Raw genomic sequence first — 13,258 nt, 5'->3', positions numbered from 1 at the left:
GCGCGACTGGCCACGATTGTAAGCTCTATTTATTGATCCACTTTCACTGTCGGCTCTCCTTTTCTCTCATTGACCCATGAAAGTTGAGAGTCGCTGAGAAAAACCGCTTTAGGTAGATCTCTCTAAAGACAGCATTACATAATTTTATACTCGATTTCAAAGAACATAATACCATTAATTATAAGAAATCTAAATCTAACATATTTTTACAATTAGGTAACAAAAACGTGTGCGATTTTTTTGGAAGCCCACAATTTTTAAATTAAAATAAAAAATTATTATTATTGCAACCGTGCATAAATTATGTGAATATTTTTCAAGATATATTTGATCGATTAATTTTTTTGTGTATTTATTTCTTGGCCAAATAAGAACAATGAATTCTCAAAAAAAAATATAATAGCTTAGGTTTTAACCCATGAAAGTTTTAATTTTAAATCAAAGAGGAAGAAAGCTGAATCCAAGAAGCCGAAGTTTCAACAAAACAGTTGAATTTTCGATCGAAGAAGATGACCTAATACATTAGTTAAGTTTTCATTAAAATAATTAAATTTTCAACAAAGTACTTTCATATTTATACAAATAACTGATGAAGTTTGTAACTAAGAAGATTAATTTTCTACTAGAAAAGATTCATTTTCAATTAAAATAATCAATTATCACAAAAAATGGAATATGTACATTAAATCTAAAAAATTAATTTTCAACTAATAAAATTGAATTTTTAACAAACTGATTAAACTTTCCACCAAAGGGATACATTTTCAACAAAAATGACGATACTTAGGAAAAATGAAGATTCAACAAATTAGTTCAAATTTCAACCAAAAAGTTGTATCTTTAATCAACATAGATGAATTTTTCATCAATAGAGTTGAATCTTAAAATAAAAAGGACGAATTTTCAACAAAATTTGCATTTTCAACCGAAAAGATTTTTCACTCAATGAAGAAAAATATCTTTCGTCAAAAATGTTTAATTTTCAAGAGAAAATGATAGATTTTCTGCAAAAAAGACTATTTTTCATCAAGTAACACCCCTTTTCAACCAAATTGCTGAATGTTTAAACTGAAAATACGATTTCTCTACAAATCAGTTACACTTTTAACTCATAAATAAGAATTTTCAACAATGAAATTAAATTTTCAACAAAATTAAATTTTTAGCAAAGAAATATGAGTTCTTAACCACAAATTGAATAGTATAGTTTTCACCCGATAAGACTAATTTTTGTGTAAGACAGATAAATTTTTAACCTGAAAATATGTATTTGCAACAAAAAAGTTATTTTGCAACCAAATAGATAAATGTACATTCAAAAAAGTCATTTCTGACACACAAAAATTTAATAAAGTAGTTCAATTTTCAGACAAAGAGATGAATTGTCAACAAAATACAGGAATTCCTTACCAAATACATCAATTTCTTAAGAAATAGTTAAACTTTCAACCAAAATGAGCCCTTTTCTACAAAGAGAATTAATTTACTTAAAAGAAATTAATTTGACAAAAATACCTGAATTTTGAAGCAACTGCTTGAATAAAACTTATCAAAAAGATTTCTTTAGATCCTAATATTCATATGTGTCTTCATATTGTGAATTTTCTACTTAATTAACTATAGTTAAAAATTATGTTGCTCAAGGCTCTGTAGGTTTTGCGGTATACATTCTCATCGTGACACACGCGCTACGCGCTCGATTTTGGACAGACACTTGTAAATGTATATCTGAACTACCTTAAATTAAATAAAAAACCGACAATCCTTTTTTCATACATTTTTTTCTGTATTTCGTGTTATTATGTTAAAAACAGGATTTTTGTTTTTTTATTATTTTTTTATCTCGCATTTTTTGACACAATATTGGAATTTTCGATTTTCTGCATAATACTTTCGATAAATAAAAACGAAATGAGGAGTCCTATTGAAAAATGTTTCAAAACAATTTTGTAGTATTTTTGAAAAGCTATCATTTCTCTTTAAGACTTTTTTCGTATTTGCGTATTTTGTTCAAAATTTGAATGTTGCGGTGTCAAATTTCAGACAATTCTAATACTTCCTTAATCATAAATAATGAGGACATAATAAATTATAAAAAATTTGTACCTCTTTTTCAGGTGAACAACTTTTGTCTATCAATTTGTGTTTGCACCTTTTGTCGTTTTTCCCCAAATTCTTGATTTTTGTTTTTAATGTCATTTTTATGATTAAAAGCAAAACTACGCGTCCTATCAAAAAGTAATTATTAATAAATTTGTAAATCTTTTTTGGGATCACAATTTTGGATAAATCATATTTTTTCACATCTCGCATAGCTTGACCACAAAATGGAATTTTGGATTTTTCATTATTTTTTGTGCGATCAAAATTTGAATTGGAAGGAACCAGATTTTTTGCTACGTGAAACTGCTAAAGTTTTTTATTTTTTATTTTATTTTAATATAAATATTCATATTGTTACATTTTAGTTAATATTGTTGAAGGTGTATTATATTCAGGAATATTTGTACTCATTCTAGCCATGAAAGAAAATTTGAATTTGATAAATCATTAAATTTAATAATTTTATCACAAGAATCGTTAATAACAATGGTTATTGTTAACTTTTCTAATATTTTAGAGACTATTAGTCGTTTATCTAATAGCTTAAAACATTTCCAGTACTACAAAAAATCTGAGGGAAAGGGCCAAAACTTTGAATTTATTTATCTAATTTCTGTATAAAAAATTAATTGTTATATTTTGTCAAATATTAATCAATATTTCTTATTTTAAGAAATACCTAATTTCATATTTCAAATTTAAAAAATCTCAAATTTTAATATTTTGCCACAAGAATTGTTTAGGGGTGCGGCGGTTAATGTGGCGCACATGTTATAAAAAGCTCCGTTAAAAGTTAAATATGTTGAAAACCTACGCCAAGTTATGAAATTCAATGAAATTAATTTTGGGTAAATGATGGGTTTAAATAATTACTTCTAAATTGTGTGCAACTTAAACGTTATATATTATGTTTTTTTATTCCGGAAAAATGCTAGTGTATTTTTTAACTACTTTCTGGTCCCCTTAAAAATACACACATAACACCCAAAAATAACTTTTCATAATAAGAATTGAGTGATTAGCTTTGTTGAGCGAATTTTTTCACTATACAAAACAATACATATAAAAAAATATAGTACAGTATATACCTCTTGCTATAAATCAATCAATTTCTGTAAATTGGGGTGCGCCACATTAGCCGCCGCGCCACATTACCCGCTGTTCCCCTATAACAATGGTTATTATGAACTTTTAAATTAGTTTTGTAATTAAATTTTATTCCTAAATTAATATACAACACTCTTAGCAAACAGAATTTTTAACCGATAATAAAACTATTTGCTAATTTCTTCATAAGATTTATTTATAACAAACAAATTGAATAATGAACAAATTATTCGTATTCTATGAATTCCTTAAAATTCATTTAAGACAATATAAATTTTACCTAATCGGTTATTGAAGCATAAAAAACTGTCTTGTACAATATTTTAGTTTGTCCATACTTTGAGTAAAAAAATTATTAATAAACAAATAGAGGAGAAAAAAGGTCGGAACGTCAAGCTCTTCAGAATTTAATAAACTTTAATTTTAAGGAAAATGAAAATCGGACTAAAATTAAAGGCTCTAGACATTTTTGAACGAAAAAAGTGCATTTCCTCCCACTGTGAGACACAAACATACGCCATCATAAAAACTTGATTTTCGGATTCAGAGCGTCACAAAATGTGGAGATCCGTCGAAAAACTTTAGTGTCAAATTTCGGACAATTCGAATACTTTCTCAATCATAAAAGATGAAAATTTAAAAAAAATGTTGGACCAAAATGAAATAGTTTGATTTTCACTTTAAAAAAATAATTTTCAACCAATAAAAGCCAATTTTTAACCAAATAGTTCAATTTTCGGCCTAAGGAATGAGTTTTCTGGCAAAATAATGAATCTTCAAACCAAATAAGGGATTTTTAACAAAGTAGCGCAACTATTGACCAATTAAATGAATTTTCTAACAAATTGTTGACTTGGTGAAGCTTTTCACTTGAGATCACTGTTAGAGAAATTGGTCAGCGACTTAAGTAGGAGCAGTGTTGCGTAATGCACGTGTTTTTAAAAAATTGCTAAATATGCAACAAAGTAATTAAAATTTGAACCTACAAATAACTGTGACCTTACTAGGGGACAACCTTAACGTCAATTGCAACAATTTAAGAGAATTAACTTTCAACCAGAAATTGTTGGAATATCTTAATGTTCTATTTTAATTTTTTCAAGTCACATTTTTAAAAAATGGTGAAAAAGAGGAAAGACTGTGAAGCCTGAGATGAATAAACAGCAATTTTGATAATTTCTAGATTAAAGTATTATCAACTTTTCAAGCCCTGAAAACATGATAAACTTGTTGTGTTTTGTAAAAGTAAATACTCATTGATATTAACACATTGTATCTTCGAAAGTCAATTTCAGAGAATTCATGCAATTCAAAGAATTGAAGGAATTCGGGAAGTGTGAAGAACTCAAGAAACTGTAGGAATTTAAGGAATTCCAGAAATTTGCGAAATTGAAGGAAATTGCCAAATTCGAGGGAATCAAGGAATTCCGTGAATGACCTGAATTCCGAGAATTCCGTGAAATCCATGAATTTGGTGAAATCCATGAATTCGTTGAATTACACGAATTCCATGAGTTCCTTAAATTACACGAATTCCATTAATTCCTTGAATAACGTGCAAAAGTTAAATTAAGGAATTTACAGAATTTTCGGAAATTACGGAAATCATGAAATTTAAAGAATTCGCAGAATTCAAGTAATTAACTTAATTCACGGTATTAAAAGAATTTCGTGAATTCTATCAATTCCCGGTATTCCGCGAATTCTGAAAATCCCTTGAAATCCTTGAATTCCGTGAATTCATTGAGTTCCATAAATTTCGCAAATTTCTTAAATTCCTTCAGTTTATTGAATTGCTTGAATTCTGTGATAGCCTTAAATTCCGTGAATGCCGCAAATTCCTTGAATTCTGTGTTTTCCTTGATTTTCTTTAAATCCGTGCATTTCTTGAATTCCGTGATTTTATTGAATTCCGTGAACTTCTTGAATTTCTTAATGAAGTGAAGCTTTCATGCCTTCAAGGCGGCCAACTGTAAGAACTACAAGAGGACTTTGTAGCCTCGGTATACTCTCAGAAATTTCCTCTTAACGATAAAGGAATACTTTTACGGTGAAAATGCCATCGTTTGAGAATTCAGTTTGAAACCAGATCCTTCAACGGTTAAAGTACGAGTCGTTTAACCAAGAATCGTTTTAACGATAAGCGATTCTACTTTAACGCGTGGAAGGTGCAGTCTAACGGGTAAAATGGGACGTATCTAACCGAAAAATAATTTTTCGCGCATGCGTTGAATCCCATTATCACGCTTTTAAAATGCAATCATTTAACGATTGAAGTGCGTACTTTTAGTGTTAAACTATATCGTTTAAGAGTGAAACGAATCTGTTTTTAAAGTATTCTACATTAACGATTAAAGGACCGACTTTATCGTTTAGAGGAAATTTCTAAAAGTGTACAGCCTGCGAAGCTCGAAAAGAATATTTCGCCGATCTTTCCTTCTCAATATCCTTGATATTACCATTGGCTGGTGGCGATAATTCGATCACTTAAATTATTTTTGTCTTCCGATCTTAGAGGAAAATATCAGGCTTTGAGGGCAGAGATGGCATAGGTGTTTATTGTCCCGATATTGTTTGCCGATTTAAGAGAACTCTTCAGAACTAATCTGCATCTTGTAGTAAATGCATCCGTTAGGCATTTCTTAACTATTGTATGTTCAATACCCTTAAATTAGAAACTACCCAGATATTTATATGACTCGCCCGCAGCCATTGCCTCCATGTAATTCTCGAACTCGCTCTTTAGCTCTACCTTCCATAGTCCACCCTCTGTTTAAATGCACTGTTCTACACTTATCTAGTCCGAAATCCATGTGGATATCATGAGAAAACTGCTTTATTACATCTATCACTTGCTGCAGTTTCTAGTCTGAACTAGCGTATAGCTTCAGGCGATTCATGTGTAGAAGATGGGCCACTCGATAAAAATCCTCATTATCATGTATTCTAAAAAAATATAACATACTGTTTAGTGTTTTGTCCAATGGGTTTAGGGCTAAACAGAACCATAGTACAGTGAAGGAGTCTCCTTAAAATATACCCGTAATAATGCGTACTGATCAAGTTATCCTTGGTTGTCCATGATCAAAATATTTGATTTTTCTACTCTAAAGCATTATCGTATGACTTAGGAAGTCAATGATGCGTAGGAAGGTTTAAAAAATGTTTAAGACTTCGAGCAAATAGTCATATGATACAGAAGAAAACGCTTGCTTGTAGTTAATGTATGCCATGTACCAGTTTTTTTTTATGTTTACGAGCTAGATTCATGGCGAGAGCGTCTATGGTGGCGAGGTCTTTACTGCCCCCCGAGTTTTTACAACATCCTTTTTGTTCTTTTGTAAGGATGGCATTCGCGTTGCAGTGAGGAAATACCTGATCTGCATTGAAAGCTGGAAGATATTTATAAATTGTTAGAAGACAGGCTATCGGTCAAAATTCAGATGGATTTAGAGCTTCTGCTTTAGGCAATATATATATATACGTGTGTGTGTGTGTGTGTGTGTGTGTGTGTGTGTGTGTGTGTGTGTGTGTGTGTGTGTGTGTGTGTGTGTGTGTGTGTGTGTGTGTGTGTGTGTGTGTGTGTGTGTGTGTGTGTGTGTGTGTAAAGCATAAAGCCTGACATCAGAGTGGGTATCCAATAATGTTCTGAAAGCACCTTGCAAAGTGAAGCTGTGATGTTAGTTAGTTCCATTTTAGGGTTATTGCTATCTCTTGTCGTCAACAGTTGGAACTACGGCGCGTCTAAATTTCTTCATTACGTTTTTTCTTAAACACACGACCAATAGTTCATCAAGTCATCAATTGAGGGACTTCGGGTTATTTTACTTTACACACAGTTTAATATAAAATCTTCTTTTATTTGCCTGGAACGTTTTATTTTTCTGCCTTCTAGCAATGAAGTTTAGCAGTAAGAGCATCATGTCTCTGCCTTTGGGAGTCTATAATATTGTCCAGTATTGCTGGTGTCAATGGCTCGATGTACCGAGGGTGGATGATTTTGGTAACATGGTGTATAAACTTTCTGTTTCCATTTATTCTCTTATATTTACTCAAGGGGTCAAATTTACACCTGACATTGTTGACATCCATATTCAACTTGATCTTCCATGGTAAATCGCGAGCCCTTTCTGGGGCAGAGGCTACATTTGTAGACCTAGCTCAGCATCCCAAGCTTCCATCAGTTGCCACAGTTGCGCGATTCACAAGATCTTGCACCTCTAACGCAGTTAGTTTAGTCTTTAAATACATAATTACAATTGTACAATTACAATTTTACATAATTACAAAATTGTTCAGAATTATATATATTCTTCGAGATCTCATGATTTTTATTTAGATTTCCTGATTTAGATTTCGATTATTAAACGATTTCCTGTGAAAATCATTAATATAACCTGAAACTGTTCCTTTGTGGTGTTCATCTTTGTCAAAGAATACCTTTGTGAACCAACACAAACTGTAGTTTTTCTAGGATTTCACTGTTTACATCAACGTTAATGATGTCCACATGTGGCTCTAGTAGATTTGGTACTTGATAAACCTCATCAGGTCTCCGTTGCGTTGTCCAAATCTTTCAGAAGGAGTTCATCAATAGGAAGCTGATTTTCCACTTCTATTTTTATTGCAGCTATTTCAGAAGCAGAAAGCATCCTGTTTACAAATATTTCGCTAGATATTGCTCATTTATTCTTGTGGCTATCTCTGGATACTTAAGTATTTCTGTCTCTGGTTGAATAAGGTCATATGCTTCTGATTGAATAAATACATCTGTCTCTGAAGGATGTGGTGATACTGGATCATCATAAGTTACGCAAAAACATCAATTGCCGGTGCTTGATCATCTGGTGCGGCTTCCTCGAACTGATATTCGTTGTTGACATCTTTCAACGCTAAATCAACCTGCTGCTTAATTTTTACTACACGGTTTTCTGCGATAAGAAGATTATTTCTGATGTCCTTAATCTTTTAGATAAATCTTTTCATTTAAACATTTCTTATATTTGGAAAGTTCGCAGCCAAATTCTTCCGCAAGTTTTATCCTCCCACGGTGTTTCTGTTGAGTGGGTGGCTGCCAATTTCTAAGGCTAACCAAATCCTTATTAGCAGGCACAGTTGAGATTTCACTGTCTACCGTTTGTCGCAGATGTTCTTGCTAGCCAGCTATTTGATAAGTAAGATCTACCGGACCATTTCCTCGGGAAGCAAGGCTGTAAAGCTTCCACCTTAACCAGTGCATCTGCTCTCTCATTAGCTTTAATATCTTCATAGGCGGGAACCCAGCTCAGACTAAAATTGTTTTTACCGGCAACCTAAGAGAGATCTTGAAAGTATCTCCAAACTAGTCTGTGAGTGAAACATTCAGATATAAGAGCCTTAAGTGCTGCTAGGCTGTCACAACAAATGTAAATGGGCTGGCCTTTATAAGCTCGCTTACAAATTTACTCTAGGCGAGCTTTAATGGCTATCATTTCGGCCTATAAAACTGTAGGGAATATGCCCAACGCTGTTGTTATCTCAGTCCTGAGCTTTTTAACATAGATTCCAGTCCTGTTGCCAAGTAGTCTGTAGAGGTATGTACACCAAACAAGACTTTCGTGTAAATAAATCTTTTCTTCTCACTTCTGCATGCCACACTTCCCTTTTAGGAAAGAGAACATTGATAGGTTTCAGGAAGTAAAATTTACTTAACATAACATCAATTTGCATAGCAAGAATATGATCCCTGCACAGAATACGCTTACCAATATCATGTAGATCTGCCATCTGAACATCTGTAGATTTCCCCTTACTAGGCGTCTAAAGACTTCCACTGCCGTAATCTTCCTTAAGAAAAGGTGCAATGGGACGATGTTGTTAACTTAAGTTCCACTATGGAACCCTCATGCTTCCTTGTTATCAGGATCACCAGTTCATCTACATAGCCTTAAATTTGAAACCCCAGTTTGTTTAAGACATAAATCATTTCATCAATGACAAGCGCCCACTAAGTGAATAGAAGAACTTCAGCCGGTAGACATTCCGTTGAAACTTTGGCCTTCACTTTATTACCATGTAGCAAAGTATGTTCCGTTCTTCTTTTCTACGTAGAGTGCATCCACCTGTTGGTCGTGGAGCTAGCTCCGTATTTTAGCAGAACCCTGTATTAATTAAGTTAGAGTATCACTTCCCACTTCCCCTTCTGCACCTAAAAACTCTGCAGTTTCTGCTTCACCTTTCTGTATTGTAATACTAATTCGGGAAGTAAGTTCTTTGAAAGCAACTACGGCAGATCTGCCTTTTTGAGAGGCAAACTAATTCCCGTGGAGAGTTTTTCCATGAGGATTTCATCTTTTAAGTAAACATTCACTAATTGTTTTACTTGTTTCAGCATGAAATAGGTGAAACTGATCTGTCAGTGTCTGCCACCGGGTTCTATCTCCTTGCTAAGCATTCTCTAAAGATGCTGCACAGTGGACCCATCACGGACTAATATCCTTTTTGAATTAATGCAGGCAATATTTTATTATCTCCTGCAGCTTTAAATGGCTTTAATTCCGTAACTAGCAATTTAACTTTTGAATGATGAATTACCCTTAAAGGTTGTCTAAAGTATAGTAGTGTCAGGTACATTGTATATTCCTTGCCAATAACCCCTGCATGAGTCCTTTGCGGCATTTTGTATCTCATTATTACATATTTTCAAGGTTACCGTATACAAATCCCAATTCCGATTCTTTTTAGTCCTATTAAAAAAACGTGGAATGTCCTCTTTCAGGTCCTTCTGTCTAAAATTCCACCAAAATGCATCCCTGTCCGTTTTCCTAGGATCCGTGACAAAAAGCCCTAACGTCAAAGCGTCCGCCCAATGAGAGTAGCACTCCGTGCAAAAAGCTCGCGAATCAGAGAGCGACTCGCTTTCTCGCGATGGATGTATGTATGAGCACGCCCATACTCGCTCTCTGATTAGCGGGCCTTTTTCACGGATCGCGTCTCTCATTAGACGGGCGCTTTGTCGTTTAGGCTTTTTGTCATGGATCCTTTTCCTAATATGAAGAGGACGATTTTCCTCATCTGCTTTATGCATCCTTTTTGCAGAATGTTGACAATAAATTCGAGTTGTTTTATAGAGTTGATTCAGCCCACTACCGCACCCAGAAAGCTGTTGAGATCCTTTTTTTAAGTATGCAAGTCTTTCGAGTTTATGGTTCCTTCAACTTGGAACCTCAGCTCTGTCGGCTTTTAAGGAGAAGCACATTATTTTATGATCCAATAGGGACGCATCTGACGATACATGCTATCCCTTGAACACTTCGTCAATACTTATCAAGCACAAGGTCAAATCCATTACCTCAAGGAATCTAGATGTCACATAGGTAGGTCCGTTAACTCGATTTAATCAAGTTAAATCAGTAGTTAAGAGGTAATCTAATAAATAGTCACCCCTGTCGCTGGTGTCTCTACTAACGCAAGTCGAATGATGTGCGTTATCATCACACCAGATAAGCAATGGTGATGACCAGATGAACATCCTTTAATGCAGCAGTACTTCACCACATTTCGCCATTCCTTAAATGGTGGATCCTGGGGGTCAAATGGTAGATACGCTGAGCAATCACCATAGGTTGGCGCCTGCCCCCTAAATAGTGCTCAGTCTTTATTACCTAGAAGTTTCTAGAAAAGAATCTTGGTGATCCAATAAATGTGGTACCGCCTGACATAAAGTGCTGCTCTAGGTGTTTCTACGGAACTCTCATAAATAACTGATTTGCTTTTTTTATATAATCCTCTAACAGTAAACTGAACAGAGTTTTGTCAACGGATGTAATTTTGTTTTTGAGAGGATCTTCATATTGATTTACCATAACCCTTAGGTTGACTTGCAGTCGAATTTCTTGAGACCGTCGAACACTCCTGGCTCTGCAGTTATTACGATTTGGGTAGCTTGTCTACTTTCTTTGACATCGATAACCTTTCGTACTCCCGCTTTCGTGGTTGGGTTTTGGATTTTGTATATACTAGGAATGCAACACAACAGCTTTCCTGGCCTTTATAGGTCTTTGATTTCGATCACTTTAATTTTAGGTTCCACCCAAGCTTTTAGTTCGACAACAGGTGACCATAAAATTATCATTCTTGAAGACGCAATTTTCAAATCTTGGAGAGACTTCTCCAGGTTACATGCCATCGATTTTCTTCTCTCATGCCGCTTTAATTGCCTTGACCAAGGATCAAGTTTGGTTTTCGGAACCTCTTAGCGGCTATGACTAATTTAGGGTAACTTTGAAGAGCCTGGCTATAAGATACTGTTGTTCTTCATTTGTGCAACTTTAGTTTTAAATGTCATAATGAACGTTAAAATTTTTGTTCCGGAAAAAAACGTTATAAAAGTACTGATTTCTAAGTATGTACGTACATACATCAGGGTGGCCAATTTATTTAATGAAAAAAATTCCCGGTCTTTTCCCGGTTTTTTCTCCGTTCGCAAACATTCTTTACGGTCAATGAAATTAAAAAAATCGAATTCTAAGACTAAACATTTTTTCATTTGACTCTATATAAATTATAGAGTTCAAAGATCATTTTTCATTGATCATCATTTTCAATACTCATCAATACATTTTTAAATTTTCAAAATTTAATTATTTCAATCAATTTTAACTTGGAATCATTGAAAATTCATTTAATTGTAAATAGTTAAAACCTCCTTGAAAAGCTTTAAAATTGTATTTCCAAATCTTGAGTAATCTGGAAGTTGTTTTTAATTTTTTCCAATTTTCCACTTCAAATGCCTTTAATTGTTTACATCTCCAAGTCTGCATTTTAAAATCTTTTAATTTAAAAATTTCAGCTTAAACATAAAAATCTAAAGTAGAAAATTTTTAAATTAAGAGATTTTCGAATTACGCATTGTAAAGTGAGTGGTATCATAATTGAAAATACTAACAATTCAACTCATTATTTTAAAAGCCGTTAACATCTAACTGTTTTGAGGCATCTTATTTCACTTCGTCTAAAAACTCATATGCCGCTTCGAAAGGAAAACGCTTCCTCTTGTTTTCCTACGACATTTTCGTAATGCCTCGTTACACCTGGTTGCGCAACGCATAAGCTAAACACTGAGTGATTGAAAACGAACTGAAGCGAATTTCCCGCGACATTTTTGCCACTCTCTGAAAATGACAAAAGCAGATGACACGATAAACCGCCGAGGATACTGCCTGCTTTTTCCATACACTCCTTCGTTGTTGTGAAGTTCCTCCGCCAACCAAGCAGCGTCACACTTTCGCCCCCATGGATCACCTTGTCCTCTAAAAGGGAAACTTTTCTTGCGGGAAGAACTTCAGTGTACAAATTTCATGTAAAAAAGACCATCATAACTTTAACTTGTTTAAAATTCTGATTATTTTGTATTCAAAATAGCATAAACAACACACTAACATAACACAAAAATGTTCAGAATTATATATATTCTTCGAGATCTCATGATTTTTATTTAGATTTCCTGATTTAGATTTAGATTATTAAACGATTTCCTGTGAAAATCATTAATATAACCTGAAACTGTTCGGAAGTTGCAAATCTTGTTCAATCTATAATGGCTTTTGTTTTTAAAAACCAATTTTTAATGCAAAGCGCTAACGTAGTCTAAAAGTGTTTTAAAATAAGGAACCTATAAAATTTAACGATTTTTGTTTTAAGAGGTCATATTCTAGGAAAAAGATTAACCCTAGATTGGTAAACCGGGGTTCCACAACACCCCAGTTAAAGTTTAAAGTATGCGAACGCGTTAGTGTTGGGTGTGAGTTCTATGCGGCAGTGAATATCGTGTGGGGTTACGCTGCACCCCGGTTTACCATTTACGTTCTAGAATTGAGTGGGTAAGTGAATTTCAGTTTTTTGTTAAATCCGTTCAAATAGATGTTTTAAGCATGAATTTAAAAATTCTAAATGTAAAAAAATTTATAAATACAAGAATAGCAAAAAATGTGGCATAGTAAATTTCAGTCGGATAGTATAACGATTTCATTTAGACGTTTTAAGCATGAATTTGTAATTTAAAAGTTTA

This window comes from Belonocnema kinseyi, chromosome 7 (assembly GCF_010883055.1).
Source record: "Belonocnema kinseyi isolate 2016_QV_RU_SX_M_011 chromosome 7, B_treatae_v1, whole genome shotgun sequence".
NCBI classification, from domain to species: Eukaryota; Metazoa; Arthropoda; class Insecta; order Hymenoptera; family Cynipidae; genus Belonocnema; species Belonocnema kinseyi.
This window is presented reverse-complemented; position numbering follows the sequence as displayed.